At 47.9% G+C, this 24,649-nt stretch overlaps 1 pseudogene; it reads left to right on the top strand.

Moving 5' to 3' along the window:
- LOC141073100 (uncharacterized) overlaps positions 1–11,951 on the top strand; it is a 96,797-nt pseudogene extending 84,846 nt beyond the window's left edge.
- Positions 11,952–24,649: the final 12,698 nt, after the last annotated feature.

The following is a 24,649-nucleotide window of genomic DNA, read 5'->3' as shown; positions in this document are numbered from 1 at the left end:
GAGAAGAAAAACGGAGAGAAAGGGAGGGGATACTTGTACGTACACACAAATGTCTCAGGACTAGTAACCACTGAGTCTGTTCTCCAAAACCTATGATGCAGGATTCTCGCAGGAACCATGCAGGTTTTTAGTGAAAGGAATGATTGCTCAAACCAAATCACTAATGGTCTAGGATTATCCCACCGCTGCCACCAATATGTGATGAACAGCCCGCTCGCTGTTCCCCACTATGTGATGAACGGGGGTCCCGCTGCCACCAAAACGCGATGGACAGCGGACCCTGTGTCACCACTATCACAATCCCACCACTGACACGGGTGTATCAGCGGATGGAGGGACGCGACACACTGCCGGCACACGGCTATCACAGGCGCAGTGGGGGCTTATCTTAGTTATCCCACCACGGACATCATGTGACAAAAATATCCAGCAAGCTAATCTCGCTCTAACAATTTGCCGCAGGGGGGTATTTTGGGTGCCCCACTGTTATGAGCTCATATCATCCCATGTTATTGTGGGATTTCCGGTTCCCTCTGGTCTGGATGGATCTATGGCATTAGCCATTCAAGTTGATCGGCGTTTACGTGAGCGTAAAAATACACGGGAGGCGCTGCCACCTTTTGAACAAATGTCTGAACCTATGCAATGTGATGGGGTTTTGTCTAGGGCACAACGTCGGGAGTTTAGAAGACGTAATAAGCTGTGTTTTCTGTGGAGACGCCTCTCATACTATTTCTGTCTGCCCTAAACGAGGGAAACGTTTTGCACACAAATTTGCTGTGGGCAGTATACAACCTAAGTTCCTTTTGGCAATTACTCTGATCTGCTCCTTGTCCACATTTTCCACTACGGCTTTTGTGGATTCAGGAGCCGCTCTGAATTTGATGGATTTGGACTTTGCTAAACATTGTGGTTTGTCCATGACGCCTCTGCAGACGCCTATTCCTTTGAGGGGTATTGATGCCACTCCTTTGGCGGAGAATAAACCTCAGTTTTCGACCCAGGTGATAATGCGAGTTGCCCCAGACCACCAGGAAAATTGCAAATTTTTGGTGCTGCATAATTTGCATGATACTATTGTTCTGGGTTTCCCCTGGTTGCAAACTCATAACCCAGTTTTGGATTGGAAATCTGTGTCTGTGGTGAGTTGGGGTTGTCAGTGTGTTCTTAGGGACGCTCCTGTTTTCTCCACCTCTCCTCAGTCTCATGATATTCCTGATTATCTGGCTGAACTCTCTGATGTATTTAGTGAGAGTAAGTCTGCGTCTTTGCCCCCTCATAGGAGTTATGACTGTGCGATTGAGTTGATGCCTGGGTGTAAATTTCCCAAGGGTCGGCTTTTCAACTTATCTGTACCCGAACATGATGCTATGTGATTCTATATTAAGGAGTCGTTGGAGAAGGGTCATATTAGACCATCCTCGTCACCTTTGGGTGCTGGGGGTTTTTTTGTGGCCAAGAAAGATGGTACATTAAGACCGTGTATTGATTATCGTTCCCTTAACAAGATGACGGTTAAATATCAGTACCTGTTACCTCTGATGTCTGATTTATTCTCCAGAGTTAAGAGTGCCTGCTAGTTTACTAAGCTTGACCTCAGGGGGGCTTATAATCGTATTCGCATCAAGCATGGGGATGAATGGAAGATGGCGTTTAATACTCCGGAGGGACATTTTGAGTACCTGGTGATGCCTTTTGGGCTCTCCAATGCCCCTTCTGTCTTCCAGTCCTTTATGAATGATATTTTCCGAGACTTTGTGGATAAGTTTTTGATCATATATTTGGATGATATTTTGATCTTTTCTAGTGATTGGGATTCCCATGTGGAACATGTCCGGACTGTGTTTCGGATTTTGAGGGAGAATTCCCTGTTTGTTAAGGGATCGAAATGTCTCTTTGGCGTACAGAGGATTTCATTTTTGGGATTTATCTTATCTCCATTGACTATTGAAATGGACCCGGCCAAGGTACAGGCCATTTATGATTGGGTTCAGCCTACTTCTTTGAAGGCTCTTCAGAAGTTTTTGGGTTTTGTTAATTTCTATCGTAAATTTATAGGTAATTTTTCTAGTATTGTCAAACCACTGACTGATCTGACCAAGAAGGGAGCTGATGTGCTGAAATAGTCTCCTGAGGCTGTCTCAGCATTTCAGGAGCTTAAGCAGAGGTTTACTTCAGCTCCAGTTTTACGGCAACCTGATGTCTCACTTCCATTTCAAGTGGAGGTAGATGCTTCAGAGATTGGTGCAGGAGCTGTTTTGTCCCAAAAAGACCCTGTGACTTCTACGATGAATCCCTGTGTCTTCTTTTCTCGAAAGTTCTCCCCATCTGAATGCAACTATGACGTGGGGTATCGGGAATTGTTGGCCATGAAATGGGCATTTGAGGAGTGGAGACATTGGTTGGAGGGAGCTAGACATCAATTTGTGGTCCTCACCGATCACAAGAATCTGACTTATCTGGAGTCGGCCAAACGCTTGAATCCTAGACAGGCTAGATGGGCCTTGTTTTTCATGCGTTTTAACTTTGTGGTCTCTTTTCTTCTGGGCACTAAGAATGTTAAGGCAGATGCCCTTTCTAGGAGTTTCTTTGCTGATTCTCTTAATGTGACTGAGCCTACTACTATCCTAGGTGAGGGGGTAGTTCTTTCTGCCATTTCGCCCGATTTGAGACGCGCCCTGGAGGAGTTTCAGGAGGATAAACCTGAGCGTTGCCCTATGGGAAGATTGTATGTTCCTGACCAGTGGAGAAGGAGAGTGATGTCTGAAGTCCATTGCTTCGCATTGGCTGGTCATCCAGGTATTTTTGGTACCAGAGATTTGGTGAGTCGGTCGTTTTGGTGGCCTGCCTTATCTCGTGATGTCAGGAATTTTGTACAGTCCTGTGGGACTTGTTCTCGGTCTAAACCCTGTTCTCGTTCTAGTGGGTTGCTGATGCCCCTGCCGGTGCCCAAGAGGACATGGACCCATATCTCAATGGATTTTATTTCTGATCTTCCTGTCTCTCAGAGAGTGACTGTTACCTGGGTAATTTGTAACAGATTTTCGAAGATGGTTCATCTTGTACCACTCCCAAAATTGCCATCTTCCGCTGAGTTGGTACCCTTGTTTTTACAACAGGTGGTTCAGTTACACGGGATTCCTGAGAACATTGTGTCTGATAGAGGGGTCCAGTTTGTTTCCAGATTTTGGAAAGCCTTTTGTTCCAATCCGGGAATTCAGTTATCCTTCTCCTCTGCGTTTCATCCCCAGACCAATGGGCAGACTGAGAGAACAAACCAGACCCTGGAGTCTTATTTAAGATGTTTTATATCTGCTGATCAAGATGATTGGGTCTCATTTTTGCCCTTGGCCAAATTTGCGCTGAACAATAGAGCTAGTTCTGCCACCTTGATGTCACCCTTTTTCTGTAATTTTGGGTTTCATCCTCGATTCTCTTCAGGGCAAGTGGAATCTTCATCCTGCCCAGGTGTGGACACTGTGGTTGCTAGAATGCAGCAGATATGGGACCAAGTGTGTTAGGATTGAGTCACCGGAGGAGGAAAAAACAAAAGTACAAGCTAAGTCCACAAAACCTGAGAAGTTGGCAACTAGCGGATGGCAGACCCCTGATGCTATTCACACAACTAGCAGTAGCCGTGGGGGGTTCCTACGGTGGTCCTAGACCCCTCGATCACAGCCGGAGAACTAAATAAGTCTAAAGAAAGAAAGGGGAAATCTAACTGCCCCAGAGCAGACCCCAAAGCAATAGAAAGCCCCCAACATGTATTGTCGGTGAAAAACAGATGAAAATACAAACGCAGACAGAAAGACAGATTGAGCAAACGATGGGGCCCAACTAACTAGATAGGAAAGGACAGAAAAGATGCTAGCTGCCATCCGCAAAAAAACCCTACCCAAAAAATGTTCCTACCTTCTGATAAGAAAAGGGCCCTGAAGTCACTAGACTTCAAACTCTATATCAGCACTCAGGTATATTCTGAAAACAGAGCAAAGAGATAAACTGATCAGAGACAAAAACGGAATTCAGCCGGTCCCAGCAAGGGCCGGCTGAAAGCAAACTCTAAGTAAAGCAGACTAAATCTCATGGAGCAATAGCAGGGTAAAAACTTAGCTTTTAGCAGACAGAAACAATCTGGATGCAGGACTCAGAGCTGAAAGGATCCACAGCAATGAGAGTGGGCGTCGGCTGCCTTATATCCACTCAGAGGCCCCGGATGTCCAATCACACTCCATCTGTCCAGATGACAAGTTCTTCCCATCCACATTGACTTCACTACCTCCCTTCACCAGCAGAGGGAGCTCATCGGACATCGCAAGTGAAGGGGAAAATGAACTCACAACACAAGTGGTGGATAAATTGTCACTCTCTCAGGAAAAGGCCCAGCGTTTTTCCAACCGGTATAGGACCATTGGTCCCAGTTTAAAGTGGGTGATATGGTTTGGTTGTCATCTAAGAATATTCCTATGAAGGTTGCATCTCCAAAATTTGAGCCAAGATTTAGTGGACCTTATAGGATTTTGGAGATTCTTAATCCTGTTTCTTTTCGACTGGCTCTTCCAGTTACGTTCAGAATCCATAACGTATTTCACAAATCACTGTTGATGAGGTTTGTTGAGCCAGTAGTTCCTGTGGCGGCACCTCCTGACCCTGTGTAGGTTAAAGGCAATATGGAATATGAGGTAGAGAAAATATTGGATTCTCGCTTGGTTAGACGGAGACTCCAGTATTTGATCAAATGGAAGGGTTATGGCCAGGAGGATAATTCTTGGGTCTCTGCCTCTGATATTCATGCCAATAAATTGGTTCGTGCTTTTCACCGGGCCCATCCTGATCGGCCTGGTGGCTTGGATGAGGGTTCGGTGACCCCTCCTCAAGGGGGGGTAATGTTATGAGCTCATTTTCTGCTCCACCAGTTGGGAGTTCCCCTTCCGTTCTCCCTCTGTTAGTGACAGGAGGTGGAGAGGTTGGCTTAAGTGGTAGTGATCTGCCACCTGGTGAGGAAGCTAACGATTGGATCTCTGGAGGATCTGAGTGGATATAAGACAGCCGACGCCCTATCCTATTGCTGGTGATTAGTCTGCATCTCAGGTCTAGGACTCAGCTCTGTTTCAGTCTTCTCAAGATAAGTTTGTTTTTTGCTAATGTTCTCACTTGCTCTTGTTGGTCATTTCAGTTTTTGTGTGGTCAGCCAGTCCGGCTGGACTGGTCTGGATTTCCACACTTATTTGCCAAATTGTCTTTTTTGGTCCCTTATTAGATTGGCCTCTTTTTGCTCTGTCTCAGAATATTTCAGAGTGCTGATATAGTGGGAGAAGTCTAGTGACTTCAGGGTTAATTTTGTTATCAGAAGTGTTGGACATTATTTTTGTAGGGTTTTTGGCAGATTGCAGACAGAATCTTTCCTTTCCTATCCTTTCTAGTTAGTTTGGGCCCCATCGTTTGCTCAGCCTATTTTCCTGCCTGTGTTTGTGCTTTCACCTTGCTTCACCGTCAATACATGTGGGGGCTGTTTTTCCTTTGGGGTCTGCTCTGGGGCAGTTAGCTTTTCTCTGTTCCAGCTTTAGGCTTATGTAGTTCTCCGGTTGTGAAGAGGCGTCTAGGAACAACATAGGAACGCTCCACGACTGCTTCTAGTTGTGCTGTTAAGATTAGGGATCTGCAATCTGCATAGCTACCAACTTCTCTGGTTTTCTGAGACTTAGCTTGTTGTCTTGTTTTTCCTCCTCGGTTACTCAATCATAACACCCCACCACTGCTATCAATCTTCTACGAACTGCGGGGATTTATGTATATCCCACTTTCTCAGTTCCACTTTGGAACTCGCAGCTCTCCGGCGCCCCCCTTACCCTCAGGTCAGTCAGGGAACTGCACCTAGGATAATTAGTCGCTGGATGGGCTGCTTGTTGTGCACGGGCCGCTAGACTACCGCAGTAAGGGAATTATCAATGCTGTGGCTGCAGCCCCTCATTCAGCAATATAAAACCCTTCTGTACTTCCAGCTAGTGTCGCCAGCTGCGCACACCACAATGCGCTGCCACCAGTCACGGTTTACTTAATTCACAGAGTTAATTAAGAGGGTCCGTGGCAAACCCCTTGAATTAGTAGCGATTATCTAAAAGAGGCGCTTAGTTCGTTTCTTAGAGCATAGAGACAGACTAAATATTAAATCATTTATTCCCCGAAATAGTAGGGCAGTGATTACAGATAAAAGTTGCTATAAAATTGAGACATAAAATATGTACAGTAGACAAGTATAAAATAAAGGGATTAAAAGACAGAAAGTAACACTCACATGTACCTAGTCGGTATCAGGCAGAACATGCGGCTGGGGGGAGGGCGGCAACCAGACATCCCAAGACATTGGGGGTTGGTCTGTTCAGCATCAAAGCTTTGCTCCAACTAACTGGGATATCATAGGGAATGCTGTTATGAATGGGTCACCGAGGAGAAAAAAAAAAGCAACACACGCTAAGTCTCAGAAAAACAGAGAGGTTGGCAACTATGCAGATTGCAGACCCCTGATCTTAACAGCAGCCGTCGTGGACCGTTCCTACGATGAATCTAGACGCCTCGTGTGACGAACGGCCCGCTCGCTGTTCCCCACTGCGTGACGAACGGGGGTCCCGCTGCCACCAAAACGCGACGGACAGCGGACCATGTGTCACCACTATGTCACAATCCCACCACTGACACGGGTGTATCAGCGGACAGAGGGACTTGGACACACTGCCGCCACACGGCTATCACAGGCACAGTGGGGGCTTATCTTAGTTATCCCACCACTGACACCATGTGACAAGAATCCAGCAAGCTAATCTCACTCTAACAATTTGCCACAGGGGGGGTATTTTGGGTTCCCCGCCACTGCTATCAATCTTCTATGAACTGGGGGGATTTATGTATATCCCACTTTCTCAGTTCCACTTTGGAACTCGTAGCTCTCCGGCGCCCCCCTTACCCTCAGGTCAGTCAGGGAACTACACCTAGGATAATTAGTCGCCGGACGGGCTGCTTGTTGTGGACCAGCGGTTAGGCTACTGCAGTGAGTGAGTTATCAATGCTGTGGCCGCAGCCCCTCATTCAGCAAAATAAGACCCTTCTGGACTGACCACTAGCCTCAACCGTCGTACACAACGCACTGCCACCAGTCACGGTTTACTTAATTCAAAGAGTTAATTAAGAGGGTCCGTGGCAATCCCCTTGAATTAGTAGCGATTATCTAAAAGAGGTGCTTAGTTCGTTTCTTAGAGCATAGAGACAGACTAAATATTAAATCATTTATTCCCCGAAAAAGTAGTGGTTATACAGATAAAAGGTGCTATAAAATTGAGACATAAAATATGTACAGTAGACAAGTATAAAACAAAATATGTATGAAAACAGAAATTACACTCACGGTTGCATATTGTTCTTCAGGCAGACCATGCGGCTTGGGGGAGGGGCCAGACGTCCCAAGACATTGGAGTAGGTCTGTTCAGCATCAAAACTCTGCTCCAACTAACTGGGATATCATAGGGAGTACCTATTGTCTAGGGTTTTGTGACCTCACGAAATGGGCGGTCTGGGGAAGTCCCACCTCCCTTACTCTCTAGGTAGAAATCTTACGAAAACTTAAAATAATCATAGCGAGGGAAGCCCGCACAAACACTTATATGGCATCATTGGTTGTAATTTGTTGAGTACAATAATTCAAGCCCAAATATGCAGTAGTTCTGATTCACTGTTTAGAAGGAACCCATATCTCAGGTTCTGAGAATCCGAGAACTACGCAAGAGGCACCGTAGCGAAGCCGTGTCCGCGCAGATCACAGAAATATGATTGTTCTGTCTCTGCTATGTATGGTTTTTGCAATGCGGTCACTTAAAGTTCTACTCATATTGGTCCCAGCACATTTCCAGAGAACAAAAGAACATCTGTTATTCTTAGCAGTCCAGCGAGGTGGGGGGGAGATGCTTCGATAGGATGTGCCGGGTTCAGGTTTCACAGCTGGCAGGGTTGATAACACTTGGGGGAAGGGACTGCTACAGCTTACAGTGTCATAGGTAGTGTGAAGTGGGAGATTTCTAGAAACATCATAGAATGAAGGACTCTGGAAAGTTCCAGCAAGATCAAAGGTTACTTAACATACATATCTTGCACTACATTACATATAGTAATATATATAGTAATATAGCCTCCCTTCTCCTCAGTGTGATATAGTAAATATATATAGTAATATGGCCACCCTTCTCCTAAGTGTGATATAGTAATATATATATAGTAATATGGCCGCCCTTCTCAGTGTGATATAGTAATATGGCTTCCTTTCTCCTCAGTGTGATCTATTAATATGGTCTCCTTCTCAATGACGGCCATAAGCTCCATCCATGGAGGCTGTAAGCTTCCTACACAACTTCCTCAGAAACTGCCCCTTCACCGGAAAGTTCCATGTAAGAAGGGCCACAGGTTCTCACAATTGTTTAGTTCCAGTGAGGCAGAGGCCAGGTCATTATTGATCCATGTTTATGGCCTTTCCTGGCCCTGAGCAGTGGAGACCTCGATTATGTGATGGAGCCTCGTCCAGTAGAGCAGTCCTGGTGTTCTGTAGTAACGCAGACTGTTTCCTGCTCCACTGCTGGGAGAAAGTGTCTTCTAATCACTGGCAGGAGGTTTAGGAGGTGATTGTGGTCCATCTCCAACCCGAAAAGTTCCAATGAGATCCTCTGTAATAATCCCACCCATAACAGTGTCCTCCTCCACCTCGCTGGGGTCTGAGGGGAAGTGGAGGGCTGTGCCCGGTACTGATCTGGCACCAACCCCTCCATCTGCTCCATCCAGAGTCGCTCATCTCATCAGTCCATGAAACCTGGGAACAATCTGTATCGGATATTTCTTGGCCCAGTCCAGTCGTTTCCACTTCTGTCTTGCTCAGTGGTGGTCGGGCTCAGTCTCCTCACCTTGGCCGTGTCTCTGTGGTACTGATGCAATGATCCGCATCCTGTGTAGACTGCAACGTCTGAGTCGGGAAATCATTTATAGCCATTTTACTTGAGAACGAGCTGCTAATAATTTTGTACATCCTGATAAAGGTATGTATGTATAATGTGTGTCTGTATCTGTGTCCTCTCCTCCATAGGGTCACTGCGAGCACCGCTCACAATCAGGAATTACAGAAGAAGGTTCAGCATCTGCAGAGACAAAACTAGTGAGTGCCACAATGTGTCCGCTATGTGCTCCATGTAATGGGAACATGACATCCGATCCCTGGGCAGCAGGGATCAGACTGTGGCTGTACGATCTCCACCAGGTACAGTATATTTAACTCTAAAAAACTGCGGCATTTCAGAGAAAAACATAGTTTAAAAGTCGCCATGGACTGAGCTTCACGGGGATCGAGCCTAACCGGGGACCAAGCCTCACCGGAGACGAGTTATACGGCCAAGGTCTGATACCTGCTGCCTGTGACTTGGCAGGAAGTATCAGCTGTAAGGTTCCCTTTAAGTAATGATGTCATCTAACAGTGTCAGGCGCCACCCTCTTGTATTTTTCTTGGAGGTGATTTTCCTGTGAGCGGTGACTTTAAACTTGTGTATTTATGGTTTCTTTATGTAGTTAGATGGCCTCTCCCACTAGTTTAAACACTGCCCTTATGTCACCTGATTAGTAATTACCATCAGCCATACAGTAACAGCGGCTTCTGCTCCTCTGTAGCTCTCTCCAACAGCAGCAGCTGAGAAACTTGCAGGCTCTGCTCAGCCAGTCTGGAGCCAAGACCATGTCCTCCAGCACCTGTGTAATGGTGAGTGTGCACGGCCAGTTCAGAGTGCATCTGCGAGTGTGCGCGGCCGGTTCCGGGTCCATCTGCGAGTGTGCGCTGCCGGTTCCGGGTCCATCTGCGAGTGTGCGTGGCCGGTTCCGAGTCCATCTGCGAGTGTGTGCTGTTGGTTCCGGGTGCTTCTGCGAGTGTGCGGCCGGTTCCGGGTGCCTCTGCAAGTGGTGCAGCTGGATCCGGATCCATGTGCGAGTGTGCGGCCGGTTCTGGGTGCCTCTGCGAGTGGCGTGGCCGGTTCCAGGTCCATCTGCGAGTGCGCAGCCGGTTCCGAGTGCATCTGCGAGTGTGCACAGCCGGTTCCGAGTCCATCTGCGAGTGTGCGCGGCCGGTTCCGAGTGCATCTGCGAGTGTGCGGCCGGTTCCGGGTGCCTGTGCAAGTGGTGCAGCTGGATCCGGGTCCATCTGCGAGTGTGCGCAGCCGGTTCCGAGTGCATGTGCGAGTGTGCGGCCGGTTCTGGGTGCCTCTGGGAGTGGCGTGGCCGGTTCCAGGTCCATCTGCGAGTGCGCAGCCGGTTCCGAGTGCATCTGGGAGTGTGCACGGCCAGTTCCGGGTGTCTCTGCGAGTGTGCGCGGCCGGTTCCGGGTGCCTCTGCGAGTGTGTGCGGCTGGTTCCGGGTGCCTCTGCGCGTGTGCGGCCGGTTCCGGGTGCCTCTGTGAGTGTGCGCGGCCGGTTCTGAGTCCATCTGCGAGTGTGCGCAGCCGGTTCCGAGTCCATCTGCGAGTGCGTGGCCGGTTCCGAGTGCATCTGCGAGTGTGCGGCTGGTTCCGGGTGCCTCTGCGAGTGGCGCAGCCAGTTACGGGTCCATCTGCGAGTGTGCGCAGCCGTTTCCAAGTGCATCTGCGAGTGTGCGGCCGGTTCCGGGTGCCTCTGTGAGTGGCGTGGCCGGTTCCGGGTCCATCTGTGAGTGTGCGCAGCTGGTTCCGGGTGAATCTGCTAGTGTGCACGGCTGGTTCCGGGTGCCTCTGCGAGTGTGCGCAGCCAGTCCTGTGATGCATATTGGTGAATCTAACATTCTGCCAGGCACTGGCCCTCATCCTGGCTATCTCCTTTTCCCCTCCAGGACCTGGTGCTCTCTTTCTGCCTCATTCTCTTCCCCAGTCTCTATCCATTTGGGCTGAATATCAGCCAATGTGACCTGTGTGGAGGTGAGTCCTGAACCTTGTGCCATCAGCGTTTTGTGGGTGTTCAGGGTGTGAAGATGTCAGCTCTGACAGTTGTAGACTTGTCGTGTATTATAGAAGGCAGAACTCGTAATGTATGTACCCCCCCATTCCCTAGTTACAGTATATGTGCCCCCCATCTTATATGTAATATGGGAAGCACCTCTCTTTTCCTTCTCTCACGCTCAGTGCTGTGTTTGAAGGCAATTATAGGTGATGACTGATAACTAGGCTGTTCCTAGTGAAGGTCAGAACTTGGAGTAGGGAACTGGGGGTACGGTTGTATAAGGTGGGGGGGTTGCGGTACATGCTGTATAATCGCATGACATTGTGCCATTCTTCTTTCAGTTGCTCATTCTCGTCAGCTGAGTGGAGTCCCAGACGCTCCCTTGGTGGACGTTGTCCCCACAGACACGGAAGTACGTGTGGAAGAAGTGGTTTTAGAAAGGTCTCCAGTGGGACCCTCTCACGAGCCCCCTCAGCTGGACCTGTCCCACCAGGAACTACATCTAGAGCAGTCCCTTCAGGGTGCACAGAACGACACCCCTGAAATGCAGGACGATGGAACTGTTGAATCTAAACCTTTCAACAGTAATTCCTCCTCAGACCTTTGATACAAAGAAGCTGCCTGCGGCCAAGGGGCAGCTGGACCCTGTACCCAACCACTTCTCTGACCCACCGGAAGCATTGCCTGTCATTCAGGACAACGGGGTGTGGCTGGAGAAGGGACGCAGCGTCATTATTAGTCCACTCCACTCTGACGAGATGTAAAGAGACTGCCAGGGTCCAGGCCTCATCCCTTACTGTAGTGATTTCTCTCTCCTGCTGAGCCCAGAGGTGCGGGACCCCCTCATCGTGTATGGGCGGAAGCACTGTCTGGAAATTGTCAGAGGGACGCGTTATGATTTATGTTGCACTGAGATTTGTATATATATATATATATATATATATATATATATTCTGTCATGTAATAAAGCGGAGCTATGTCATTAGAAATGCCCCAAATGTCTCATTCTATAGAAAACCCATCTCTTCAGGTTCATTCATCACCGGTTAGGTTATATAGGAGCAAACAGAAGAGACTGGGGGAAATGACAGCTGTGATTCCTGGTTGTCTATGGAGGGATTTGCCTTTTTTTTCACTGAACCTTATTTTCACAGCTGGATCAGTACAAAATAAACCATCAAGGACCTGGTTAGAAGGTGAGTGGCTCCACACATCCTGTGTGAGCTTGTAGAGCATGTACCAACGGCTGCAGCCACATGGAAGTCTGACATTATCCTGCCCTACACGTCGTTACAGCAGCTGCGTATATGGTATAGTAAAAGTAGTCATGATGAAAGGTGGAGTGCTGCGTACAGCAGGAAGCACACGAGAACCGGAGCCCCAGCCTTGTACCGCAGAAAACGTAGAAGATCCTCAGCCTGATCCTCGTACTGCAGATAGCGTAGAAGATCCACAGCATGATCCTCGTACTGCAGAAAGCATAGAAGATCCACAGCATGATCCTCGTACTGCAGAATGCGTAGAAGATCCTCAGCCTGATCCTCGTACTGCAGATAGCGTAGGAGATCCACAGCTTGATCCTTGTACTGCAGAAAGCGTAGAAGATCCACAGCATGATCCTCGTACTGCAGAAAGCATAGAAGATTCACAGCTTGATCCTTGTACCGCAGAAAACATAGAAAATCCTCAGTCTGATCCTCGTACTGCAGAAAGCGTAGGAGATCCACAGCTTGATCCTTGTACTGCAAAAAGCGTAAAAGATCCACAGCATGATCCTCCTACTGCAGAAAGCGTAGGGGACCCACATCTCTATCTTCATACCGCAGAAAGCGTACGAGATCCACAGCCTGATCTTCATACCGCAGAAAGCGTAGGAGATCCTCTGCCTGATCCTCGTATGGCAGGAAGTGTAGGAGATTCACAGCCTGATTTTCATACGGCAGAAAGCGTAGGAGATCCACAGCCTGATCTTCATACTGCAGAAAGCATAGGAGATTGAAAGATTGATCCTCGTACCGCAGAAAGCTTAGGAGATCCACAGCCCGATCCTCGTACTGCAGAAAGCTTTGGAGATCCACAGTCTGATCCTGGAACGGCAGAAAGAGTAGGAGATCCACAGCCTGATCCTTGTACCGCAGAAAGCATAGGTGATCCTCCGCCTGATCCTCATATCCCAGAAAGCGTAGAAGATCCACAGCCTGATTCTCGTATGGCAGAAAGTGTAGACGATCAACAGCATGAACCTCGTACTGAAGAAAGCGTAGGAGATCCACAGCCCTATCCTCGTACCGCTGAAAGCATAGGAGATCCACAGCCCGATCCTCATACCGCAGAAAGCACAAGAGATCCTCTGCCTGATCTTCGTACAGCAGAAAGTGTAGGAGATCCACAGCCTGATCTTCGTACGGCAGAAAAGCGTAGGAGATCTGGGTCGCCCACACCCAGGGCTGTCGGATACTCGGTACCGGGCCAATAGATCACAAGGGAATATCACAGCAGCAGGGACCCGATCCATGGCCCTGGGTGCCCAAGTAATAAAGGGATATGGTGATGATGCAGTGGTTTAAAGGAATAGTTCGTGACGCCACCTGTGGTGTTCGGCAATAGAGATGTTAAGCCGACACTGCGGACAGATCCTCTGGGACTGGTGGTGCGGTGCAGCAAAGATGGTGAAGCTCCCCACAGGCGGAGCTGTAGTCCCAGGGCAGTGTAGATGTGGAGTGATGGCGGGGGAGACTGGGCTGATGCCACGATGTAGCGGTGCCGGGTGTGTTGGCGCCGGAATGAACGGAGGACACCAGAGCATGTAGTTCCAAAGCTTTACTCACAGTCTGTAGTTCGTACAGGTGCCTGCCTCCGTGCCGTGTCCTCCGGGTCAGGGCCCCAGCCAACCTCCAGGCAAGATGAAAGGCTCCCTTCCAACACTACGCCAACATGTGCCTGCTCTGAACATCTCCCCTCTGGCGCCTAAATATGAAGAACTCCCGGTACTGAGTTACACTGGGGTTCCTCCTTACAGATGTTCCTAAGGAATCTACTTGTACGGCAGACAGCTGTAGCCTGCTTCGGGGACCTCCTCTCAGTCCCGGCTCACTCCAGTTTGCTGTTGTGCCCTCAAGTCTTGGGTGGGAATATAGCATTTACAGCTTCCTATTCCTCCGGTGTCTGTTGCAGGATCATTAGTATCCGAACAACCTCGGGGACCGGACCCCGGCCTTGCGCCCAGGACTTGGAAGGGGTTCTCTTCTAACCCGGTTTCCACAGTCCTCCTTATTCTCCTTACGTTCCGTTCTGTTCTTTCCTCTCCTATGGAAGGTCAGGTCGTCTGTCAATGTCTCTCCTTCAATCTCTCCGGTGCCAGCAGGCCCAGGTCACTGAGACCTGCTGCAGCACTTCCTTCATCCATCCATCTCTTTCACTGACTACTGACTGACTCCCACTGACTGACTGTAATCCTAACCCTTCCCGCTCTTTATGTGCATACTAACTCCACCCGCCTCCCAGCACGTTCGGTGTTCCAAGCAGGGAACCACGAAAGGTGCTCTGCTACACTCCGAGCAGGGAGCCGCAATGTGGCTTTGCTGAACTACTGTATTGTGTGGGATGCAGGTGTTGGAGCGTGGTTAGGAGCTTCCACCTTACCTGGATGGTGGGGCACCACACCTCAGATGAGGTGCAGTACCTCTGTGGTGACTGAAGCCTTAGGGGTGCCACATACCCCCCCGTTAAACACAGCACGTCCGCGGGCTGCAAGGAAAACAAAGTTGGCAAAACAGGGACATACAAAAATTTTACAATGCTAATAAACAATTCCTATCTAAACTTCTTACTATAAGAGGCACTGTCTCTTGAACGTTACAAACAATCTTAGCTGTCTATTTATATCTTAAAATTATACTACCTAATCTTAAGTTAACATCCTAGCCGAGTTAAAGTTCTATCATCATTAATACTATTCTCATTTCTTCTCTTCCTTTCCTTTTCTCAATGAGTGACAACCGTTAATACCTAGTTCGTCACCTGCATATCTTTATTCACATTCCACTTCTTTATTCAAAAGTGCACATTTTTATTCAGACATCATAAAACATTCACTGTGTTTTCTTCCTAATAAATCTATCACTAATACTTTCACTATACCTTATTATTTTCTATCATATTCAAAAATACTAAGCATTATTAGTAAGTGCAAAGAGCAGACACGGGTCCAAACATTGCATCTGGAAATGTCCTTATCAATGAGGTAGTCTTCATTCCAACGAAAGGTTTCTATGTAAAACCAAGAGAGAGCACCTAAAGAGGTGCAAATTATTTACAACAGAGTTCCGGATCACTCAACGTTCATGATCTCTGCAGTTCAATAGGAAAGCTGCCAAAGGAACTGGGCAACTCAACAGGTAACTGTTATGATGAGTCACCGTAGGAGGCAAAAACAGAAATACTAGCTAAGTCCAGAAACCCAGAGAAGTTGGCAGCTATCGGATTGCAGACCCCTGAATCTAACAACAACTAGCAGTAGCTGTGGGGGGTTCCTACGGTGCCCTAGACCCCTCGATCACAGCCAGAGAACTACATAGCCTAAAGACAGAAAAGGAAAATCTAAACTGCCCCAGAGCAGACCCAAAAGCAATAGGCAGCCCCCAACATATAATGACGGTGAAGCGAGATGGAAAGACACACAGACAGAAAGATAGGCTGAGCAAATGATGGGGCCCAAGCTAACTAAATAGGATAGAATAGAAAAGCTGCTGTCTGCAATCCGCCAAAACCCTCTCAAAAACAAGAGCCAACAGACTGATAGGGAAAAAAGCCCTGAAGACGCTAGGCTTCAAAAAGACTATATCAGTACACTGGTATTATCTGAAGACAGAGCAAAAAGGAATTCAGCTCACCCAGCAAGGAGAGGCAGAAATCCAGACCAACAAGGCAAAACAAAACAAAAACACAAATGCAATAAGCAGAGCAGAAAACTTAGCTTTTGAGGAGCAGGAATCAGACTGGTCTCCAAGAATCCCTCAGAGGAATCACCCGCAAGGCAGAAGGGCGTCGGCTGCCTTATATCCAGTCAGCGATCCCAGTCACCCAGTCATCATCATTCTGCTCAGGTGCTTTGTAATCAGCCTCACTACCTTCCTTCACCAGAAGAGGGAGTTCATCAGAACTCAATGGTGAAGGGGAAAACGAACTCACAACAGGTAACCTTCTTAATCAAAAATAGAAAATAGACAAACTGGAACACAACTGGTTACTACCCTCCTGGGTAACAAGAGTTTTTAAACTGAAGAAGCATCTTGATTAGTTGTTGCCTCCTCCTGGGGTACTGGAAGCTGGTTGTTGGGGACTGCTTGGGCTGCTTCCAGGGGAGATGCTTTGGGTGTCTTCATCCTCTCCTTCAGGGATTTCTGGCTGCTGGCGAGCTGCCAATCGCATGTACTACGCTTCCCACAGGGTGAGATAGGGACTAGTCGGGGTAATGGACAAAGCAACTGAGACGTCCACTGCCGGCGGGGGTGGCAGGTCAGCCACTACAGGATTTTCCTCCCGGGACGGGTCTTCTTCCGTGTCCATTGGGACCTCAGCCGGTGGCACTGGGGTTTGCGGCTCCCGGCAGGGTACGATGGGACCATTCCTATTAGCTGGCACCGTGCCCTGGAGCGGTTCTCCGTCCGGTACGGGTACATGATAATGAACAGCAGCGGTCGCAACTCCCGGAGTTGCCTGCAGGGCGGGTCGCGTTCTGACCCGGGCGAGTGGAAGGTTCGTTTCCACCAAGGCCGTTGATGGGGACCTGCGCGACCGCACCAGGTCCAGGTGGGGACGCGGCCCTTGCCCTCCATTCAGTTCCGGGACCCCCATGTACCTTCTTCCGGCAGGCCTCATCCAGTGGCAGGACCGGCTTGGAGGCGGCGGCAGGCGCCGAAGAGAGTGTCGCAGCAGCGGTATTTTCCGCGGGCGTGGCCTGGAGGAGGGTGGATTCCCCCCGTCAACTTTTCTGGCCTCTGCGCTCCTTCCATCATGGCGCTCTGGTGTCCTTCCTGCTTCTTCTTGGCTCCCTTTCCCGCCACTGGCTCTCGCCCCTCCTTCCGAGGGCGGCATTTTCTTCCCACGCCTCCATACCCAGCCAGTATCCGAACCCCTCGGGGGGTGGGCCATGTTTTAGTTGCATAGAAGTTCAGGCAGGGGAGGCCCAAGACAGTTTGCGGTCTTTTCTTAGGACCTCCCATGTTATCACGCCCCTCTTCACCACACCGGCAGCCATTTTTAGTATTCATCTCACAGTCTATTAGATGGGGTCTTCTGCACATTCTCAAAAGCATTAAGTCCAACAAATCCTAGGCACACAGAACCCGATTGCATCGGGTCTCGTCATCCTGTTCGTGACGCCAAGTTTTGGGTCTCCCACACCCAGGGCTGTGGGATACTCGGTACCGGGCCAATAGATCACAAGGGAATGTCACAGCAGCAGGGACCCGGTTCGTGGCCCTGGGCGCCCAAGTAATAAAGGGATATGGTGATGATGCAGTGGTTTCCAGAGGATCGCGGTGGACATTGTAGGCCCGCTGGCCGTCCCCAGCAGCTCTGGAAAGCAATATATTCTCACCGTGGTAGACTACGCTACCCGGTACCCAGAGGCAGTAGCTCTGTCTTCAACCAGGGCAGATAAGGTGGCTGACGCACTGGTGACCATCTTTTCAAGGGTAGGATTTCCCAGGGAGATGCTTACCGATCAAGGGACCCAATTCATGTCTCGCCTAATGGAGGCTCTCTGTGAGAAAATGCAGGTGAAGCACCTGGTATCGAGTGCGTATCACCCACAGACTAATGGTTTGTGTGAACGCTTTGTCGTAGCTGCTTTTGTTCTGACCAAGTGTCAGCTGTCCATATCACCAGTGAGTCCGAATTGTGAGGTTTCTCGCCCTTCTGTTCACAAGCGCTTGGAGACAAAGAGACTTCAACACACAAGCCGTGGTTAAATCACTTTATCTGACGTAATGAAATATAAGACATGTTTTTATACCATTTACAGCAATATGTGACTCAATATGTGGAGCTCATTTGGCCCCCACCATCACCTCAGGGTCGCACCTTGTTTACAATATACCCAGAACACGTTGTTGAGAACAAATATGATAACAAGTATAGTTTCCTTGAAGACAGAGACTACTAGCCTACATAAGAATAATTCTAGCAGTAATAAGGCAAAAGGCAATTGAAGTCTTAAAGGCATTTAAAGGGATATAAAAGCAAACCATTAACTCTTCTATATCAATTTCCCCCTTTTGTAAATGGTATAACCTTTGCCACAGGGTCAGCTGATGTCCACAAAAGAGCTACTGTCTCATGGGTCTAGTACCCATCAGGGGGCTTCCTACCTGCTTTGCCCATCCACCCTCCGTGTGGACATTCACCTTCCCCATCTGCAATGGCTACCTGGGGTCTATGGTACACTACAGAAGGTTCAGCCTTAGATTTTTTTTTTTTTATGCATACATTATTCAGTAGCTTAAGTAATACATATATTAGCGCTTTTACGGCTACATAAAGCAATAAGCAGAACAACAAAATTTGCATACAAGTCTATATAATGCCAAAAAAAAAATCCATCCTGCAAGGCCATTAAACTAATTTGCTGGATTTAGAAAAGAGAATGTGTTACCCCACCAGGAGTCTCTGCGCTGTGTTGCTTTAACCATTGGTCTCTGAGTTCACCTATTTTGTCTATACCGGCCCTGATCTGGAGATTGCCAGCAGGGTCAATATAGTTACAACAGGTGGGACCAATTATCTGACACATTCCTCCTCCTTTTGCTGTCAGGTAATCTAGTACTATAGTATGCTGGTTAGTAACTACGATTAATTGTCTCTGTATTGTATTAGTTTCATTAAGAACTTCAAGAATCTGGAAAATCTGATCGTCCAGGTAGTCGGTAGCTTCCACTAATTTTTACCACATTTGTGTTATGAAGGGGTATATTAGCATACTGCTGAATATTTTATTTGTTATCCCCATCTCTACTAGATGCGGCCTACCATTTGGCCGGGGCTTATTGTCTGCAGCCCTTCTATACAAAGTATGAATTGGAGCTGCTGCTGTGTCTATTTTACTTAGAGGAACTATGAAAGTGGCTGGTGTTAGTTTGGCAAGAGTGCAGACCCCTCTTATGTCCGGGCTCACCCACCTGTAGGCACGATGTCCGCAAACCAAGAATACTCCATCAGGGAGAACACAAACGTGACCAGGGGTCTGTATACATTGGTATAAACTCACAAGTCCTGACATAGGCTTATGGGCACACCAAGTATTATTCATTGGTTTTCCACTTACACCAGATGTACATTTACCCCTTTCTTTCCTTATTATTTTACCCGTAGATGATTTACAGCCTTCAATACCATCCTGGCACACCGTCTCATTAACCTGTGTTTGATCGCGAGTGTATATGCGGAAGCAATTATTGTCCTCACCACAGGTGTCTGCTCCAGTGTGTTGAAGACTGAACCACCGTCCATCATTGGGAATAGGGTCTGAGTGAGGGATTTCAGTCCTCCTCCTGGCGACCATATTTCCGACATCTGAGTCATATTCCCGCCACCACATTTGTACCTTAGGCCGCGTTATATTAAACTGAAACCAGGGATTAGCGGCCCATCCGATTATAGCCAATGAGGCAGATATATCACGGGGCACATCTTTTCCCCAAAACCTAGATTGAGTCCAAGTCTCATTGTGTATGCAGTGTGGGGTTAATACCTCCCATGGCTCCGGAGGTAAGGCTAAATACGGCATAGTCCTCGCAGATACTTGTCTGTGTGTACAGATCCAACAGTCCTTCAGTTTCTGTCCTTCCATGTCCTTTATAAAAAGAGCAAGATGCCGAATCAGTCTTTTGTCCCAGTCAGCATTTAAGAGTTTATCCTGTGTCTCTGTAGAGTGCAGTAACCCTGTCACTGCCAGCAAGGTGATGAGGAGTACAGTCATTCTACTGGTGAAAGGACCTTCTTGCAGTGACTGGCGTGGATCCAGGTGAGTTTTCTCTCAAGTTTTAATGAGGTGGATGTGGTCAGCTGGACTTGGAAGGGGCCGTCAAATCGTGGGTCCCGGATCCTTCTCACGTGTCTGCGTATAACCACCCAATCACCTGGATTCAGCTGATGCACATCTGCACTGGCGTTAGGATCTGGAATGGATGAGAACACATGTTTATGCACCACATTGTCTTTCCTGCAAGGCCTGGACGTAGGCTGTCATAGCACCGTGTTGCATTTGTAGCACCTGTGAGAAGTACAGACCAGTCTTTGGTGCAGTACCAAACAGGACGACTTCAAAGGGAGACAAGCCTGTCTTTCTATTTGGAGTGTGTCTGGAAAGAGTGCAAGAGGCAAGCACTCTACCCAGCTCTTTCCTGTGTCTGCCATGGCCTATTGAATTTTCAGTTAAGTGTCCCATTTAATCTTTCCACTTTCCCACTACTTTGTATGAAGTATGGTGTATGAAATGCTTGCTGTACACCCAGGGCCTGCATGACTTCCCTCATTATTTCTCCCGTGAAGTGTGTACCCCTATCTGTTTCTGTGGTTTCTGGGACACCATACCTGCAGATCAGTTCTTTCATCAGTTTGTCTGCAGTCGTTTTAGCATTTGCACATTTTACCGGATAGGCTTCCGGCCAACCAGAGAAGAGATCTACACATATTAGGACATTTGCATACACTCCTACCTTGGTAGCTGTATGTCGTCAATCTGCAGTCTCTGAAACGGGTAGAGAGGCCTAGATGTCGCTTTCTTAGGGACTTTTACTGTTTTACCTGGGTTGTGCACAGATGAGGCATGATTGTGCAAGTTTCGCGGCTGCGTAACTGAAACCAGGAGCAATCCAGAAGGCATCTACCATGGCACACGTGACTTTTTGAGGTGTGAGTGGGGCCATGTGCTGCTTGCCCCATGATTGGGAACATGGACTTTGGTGGGCACAATTTATCCTTATTCTCCCATACTCCATTTGAGTTCAGCTCAGCTCCCATTCACCCCCGGTGTACCTTCTCTGTTTGGGCAGCCTTTTGCTGGAGAGATTTCAGGACACCTAGACCCAATGTGGCTGGAATACGCTGACTCCCCGCCACCGTCCACTGCTCTCTCTAGGCCGCATTGTGCTACTTTAGCAGCCTCGTCCGCCCTTCTGTTGCCCTCTACCTCCACGGAGTCACCTTTGTGTGTGCTTTTACCTTGACAATGCCAACCTGGACTGGTAACATCAATGCCTCCATCAATTGTTTCACCAGCTCTGCATTTTTAATGGGTTTCGAATCTGTGCAAATATTAGCGACTTTACCTGCAGCGGCTCTACACGCCTCAGTGAGTGCCTTCAACTCTGCCTCCTGCGCCGACATTTGAGGAGAGAGTGGTTCCGCTCGGATTACCTCATGTGAGGATACTACTGCATATCCAGTGTAGAATCATCCATCCTGGTGGTATCTGGGGCCATCTACAAAAAAGAAACTCAAAATCTGCATTAGGAACAGTTTTCCTGAACGTGTGCAAAACCCACTGTCTCCTGACTCATCAGTTCCATGCAGTCATGTTCATGCGTCATGTCAAAGTATTCTTCCTCACTTGCTAATACGGTCACCAATTCCCCCTTTTCTGAATCCACAGGCAGGAGGGTGGCTGGATTCAGAACGTTACACCTTTTGAGGGTGACATACTCAGGAATTAGTAGAGCACACTCAAGTCGGAGCTGTCTGGCCATAGACAGATGTTTTGGTTGAACTTGTAGGAGTATGGCATGGATGTCATGTGGGGAATAGATTGTCAAAAGAAACATCAGTGTGATCTCACATGCCTTTCCTAGTAGGAGTGCGGCTGCTCCTACCGCACAGACACAATCAATTTTGTGTGAGGTCCCGGGTCTGATGACAAGCAGTCATAAAGTGGTTGGAATATTTGTGAAGCGGACCTTATCCAAGGCCTACTGTAGGTCACTAAACCTAGGACGGTGCATAGATGCTGATGTGACCTGGGTAGAGGGAGATCTTGAATTGCCTGTTTCCTGTCAGGTGTCTGGTACCTTCGGCAATATAATGTCCCAACAAATGTCACCTTTTGTTTGTAATACTGTAATTTGTTACGTGAGACCTTGCAACCCTTAGGGTCATCCACGTACTGTAATAGTCCAATCAGCGGATGAGGTAATTGCCACTACTCAAGGATCCCTGCCATCGCTGCTGAATAGATGGCAGGGGATTTCTTTCCCCCTTTGTGGGAGGACTGTCCAACAATATTGTCCACCTTTATGTGTAAAGGAAAAGGATACTGACAGTCTGGGTGCAGGGGTACAGAGAAAAATACACCTGCTAAATCAATGACTGTGAAACATTTTGACATTACTGGGATCTGTGACAGTATTGTGTGTGTGTGTGTTAGGGACGATTGAGGTCACACTCACTGTATCATCATTAATAGCCCTTAAGTCATGAACCTTTCTGTAAGTGTCAGCAAACCCTTGAGTCCTTTTTTTTTTTTTTTTTTCCTAATTTAATCATGACAGGGGGAATGGGCAGCCGACCCACATCATTTTTCCCCCTTGCCAAACAGTGTCTGGCACCTGTCCCATTTCTTCATCCTCAGGCATTTTGGTGTCAGGTGTTAGTTTCACCGCCTTTGTCATATACACCATTGCCGCAATCTTACACAAATGTTTATCTGAGAGGGGACTTGTGACTGTAATACCCTCAGGAGAGTACTGTATGATGGCCGGGATCGCACTCAGCACATCTGCTCCCAGTAAATTCATAGGGGTATTGTCACTAACAATAAGTTTTGTAAGTACCACAATTCCAGCACCTCACTGTTTCTATGTCCTTAGGTCCCTTATTACGTCTCCACTTTTTTCCTTGTGCTCCAGCATACATGGCAGGTTGTCTTATTGTCCTTGTTTGCTCAATTTCTTTAGCTACCTTAAGGAGGGCTTTCGGATCTACATGTCTCCATTCAGGTCTGGCTGTCTGTACTGCGTCTCGTAAGTCTTTGTTCATACAGTCAATGAATGCATTCACCAGTATTCTAACATCAAGTGGGTTTAGGCAAATGTACCCCATTGTCTGCCCATTTCAGCTGTAACCGTCCAAAGTACATCTCTACACTCTCTCCTCTTTGCTGTGTCACATTAGTCAGGAGTACAGACTGCTCTGATTGTTCCACTGTAGCCCATTGTCCTAGCGACTCACAGTACGTCTCCCCAGACAGTGCAGATTTATCATCCATGCCCCAAGCCTGATCCTTTGTCACATCTGTGTGTGTCCTAATTATATGTCCTAGTGCGTCACCTGCCTTTAAACTCACCAACCTCTCTAGGTCTGCCCAGGTACACTTATATGTCTGCTGTACTTCCTTTATGAGTCTGTAAAACGGGAATGGTTGGTCCTCAGGGTCAGGCAACTGCTTCAACAAAGCTAGCTGGTCAGAGGGGCTCCAGGGATAATACACCTGCATCTTTCTTATTCTAGTCATCCTTCTAGGTCCTGATGGGGTTGGTCGTCTGATGTCTACTGTCAGCTTACTCCTCAAAGGTCAACGTCCCATTACCCACTATCCACACTATTATGTCAGCTTCTTATAATCTTGTCTGGACAGGATCTAGTGCAACTCGCTTAGGTCAGTAGCACAGGTCACACAAGTAGCTATTCAGTCTGGGTTTGTCTGAGTCTGATCACAGTGTTTACAAGTCCATCTGTTTTGTCTGAGTCTCTGGTTACTCTTTGTCAATCAAAACATTCATAATACACCTTCCATACTGCTGCACATTCATTCTCAAGCATCAATTATTCACTTGCTATTTTATTCCCTTGTCTGTGCCTTTTTGTACATCCAAACATTCACACTCTGGTATTTTTGTCTTTTTAAATATTGGTCCAACCTGCTTTACTGCTTCCTTTCTTCTCTGTCTTTTACAATTTGCATAGCTGTCTTGGACCCCATTGGGGGCACCGACTGTACACAGAAAAAGTTGCCCATAGCTTCAACCTTTTTCTACCGACAGCTCACCTTTATTCTGAAATGCCCCTCTAGTGTGCCTAACCATATCTACGGGCGGCCACACGTAGCAAGTCAGAGCGAGCCTGCCAAGGTGTAGCGGGAAGGCTCCTTGCCTCTCACCCGGTAGACCTACAGGATGTAGCGGGAAGGCTCTCTGCCTCTCACCCGCTAGATCAGCTGGCTAGAATATAGGATCAGGCCTGCATCCTTCCAGCCGAGCTCCATGGATTGTTGTGGGAAGGCTATTTCAACCTTAGACAGCTCACCTTTATTCTGAAATGCCCTCCCAGTGTGCCTGGACCTCTGTCTTACAGGCCACACTTAGCAAGTCAGAGTGAGCCTGCCAAGGTATATCCAGAGGGCTCCTTGCCCTCGCCTCTCACCCACAACAATAAAACCTGCTGACTAAAGTAAGAAGATCCAGGTGTGATAGGAATCTAACCCACTTTATCAGCCATACAGTCGGCTACCTCCTCTGTTGATACACAATTTGCTATACAAATCAATTACACAACTAGAAGCAGGTTCAACCACATTAATGACCAAACAATCACTTACAATTACCAAACAATCACTTACAATTCCCTTCTAAATTAGGCACCATATTTTACTTTTAACTTCCAACTTCAATTAA

Source organism: Dendrobates tinctorius, unplaced genomic scaffold (assembly GCF_039654945.1).
Source record: "Dendrobates tinctorius isolate UK_male_01 unplaced genomic scaffold, ASM3965494v1 ptg000296l, whole genome shotgun sequence".
Taxonomy (NCBI): Eukaryota; Metazoa; Chordata; class Amphibia; order Anura; family Dendrobatidae; genus Dendrobates; species Dendrobates tinctorius.
This window is presented reverse-complemented; position numbering and strand designations above follow the sequence as displayed.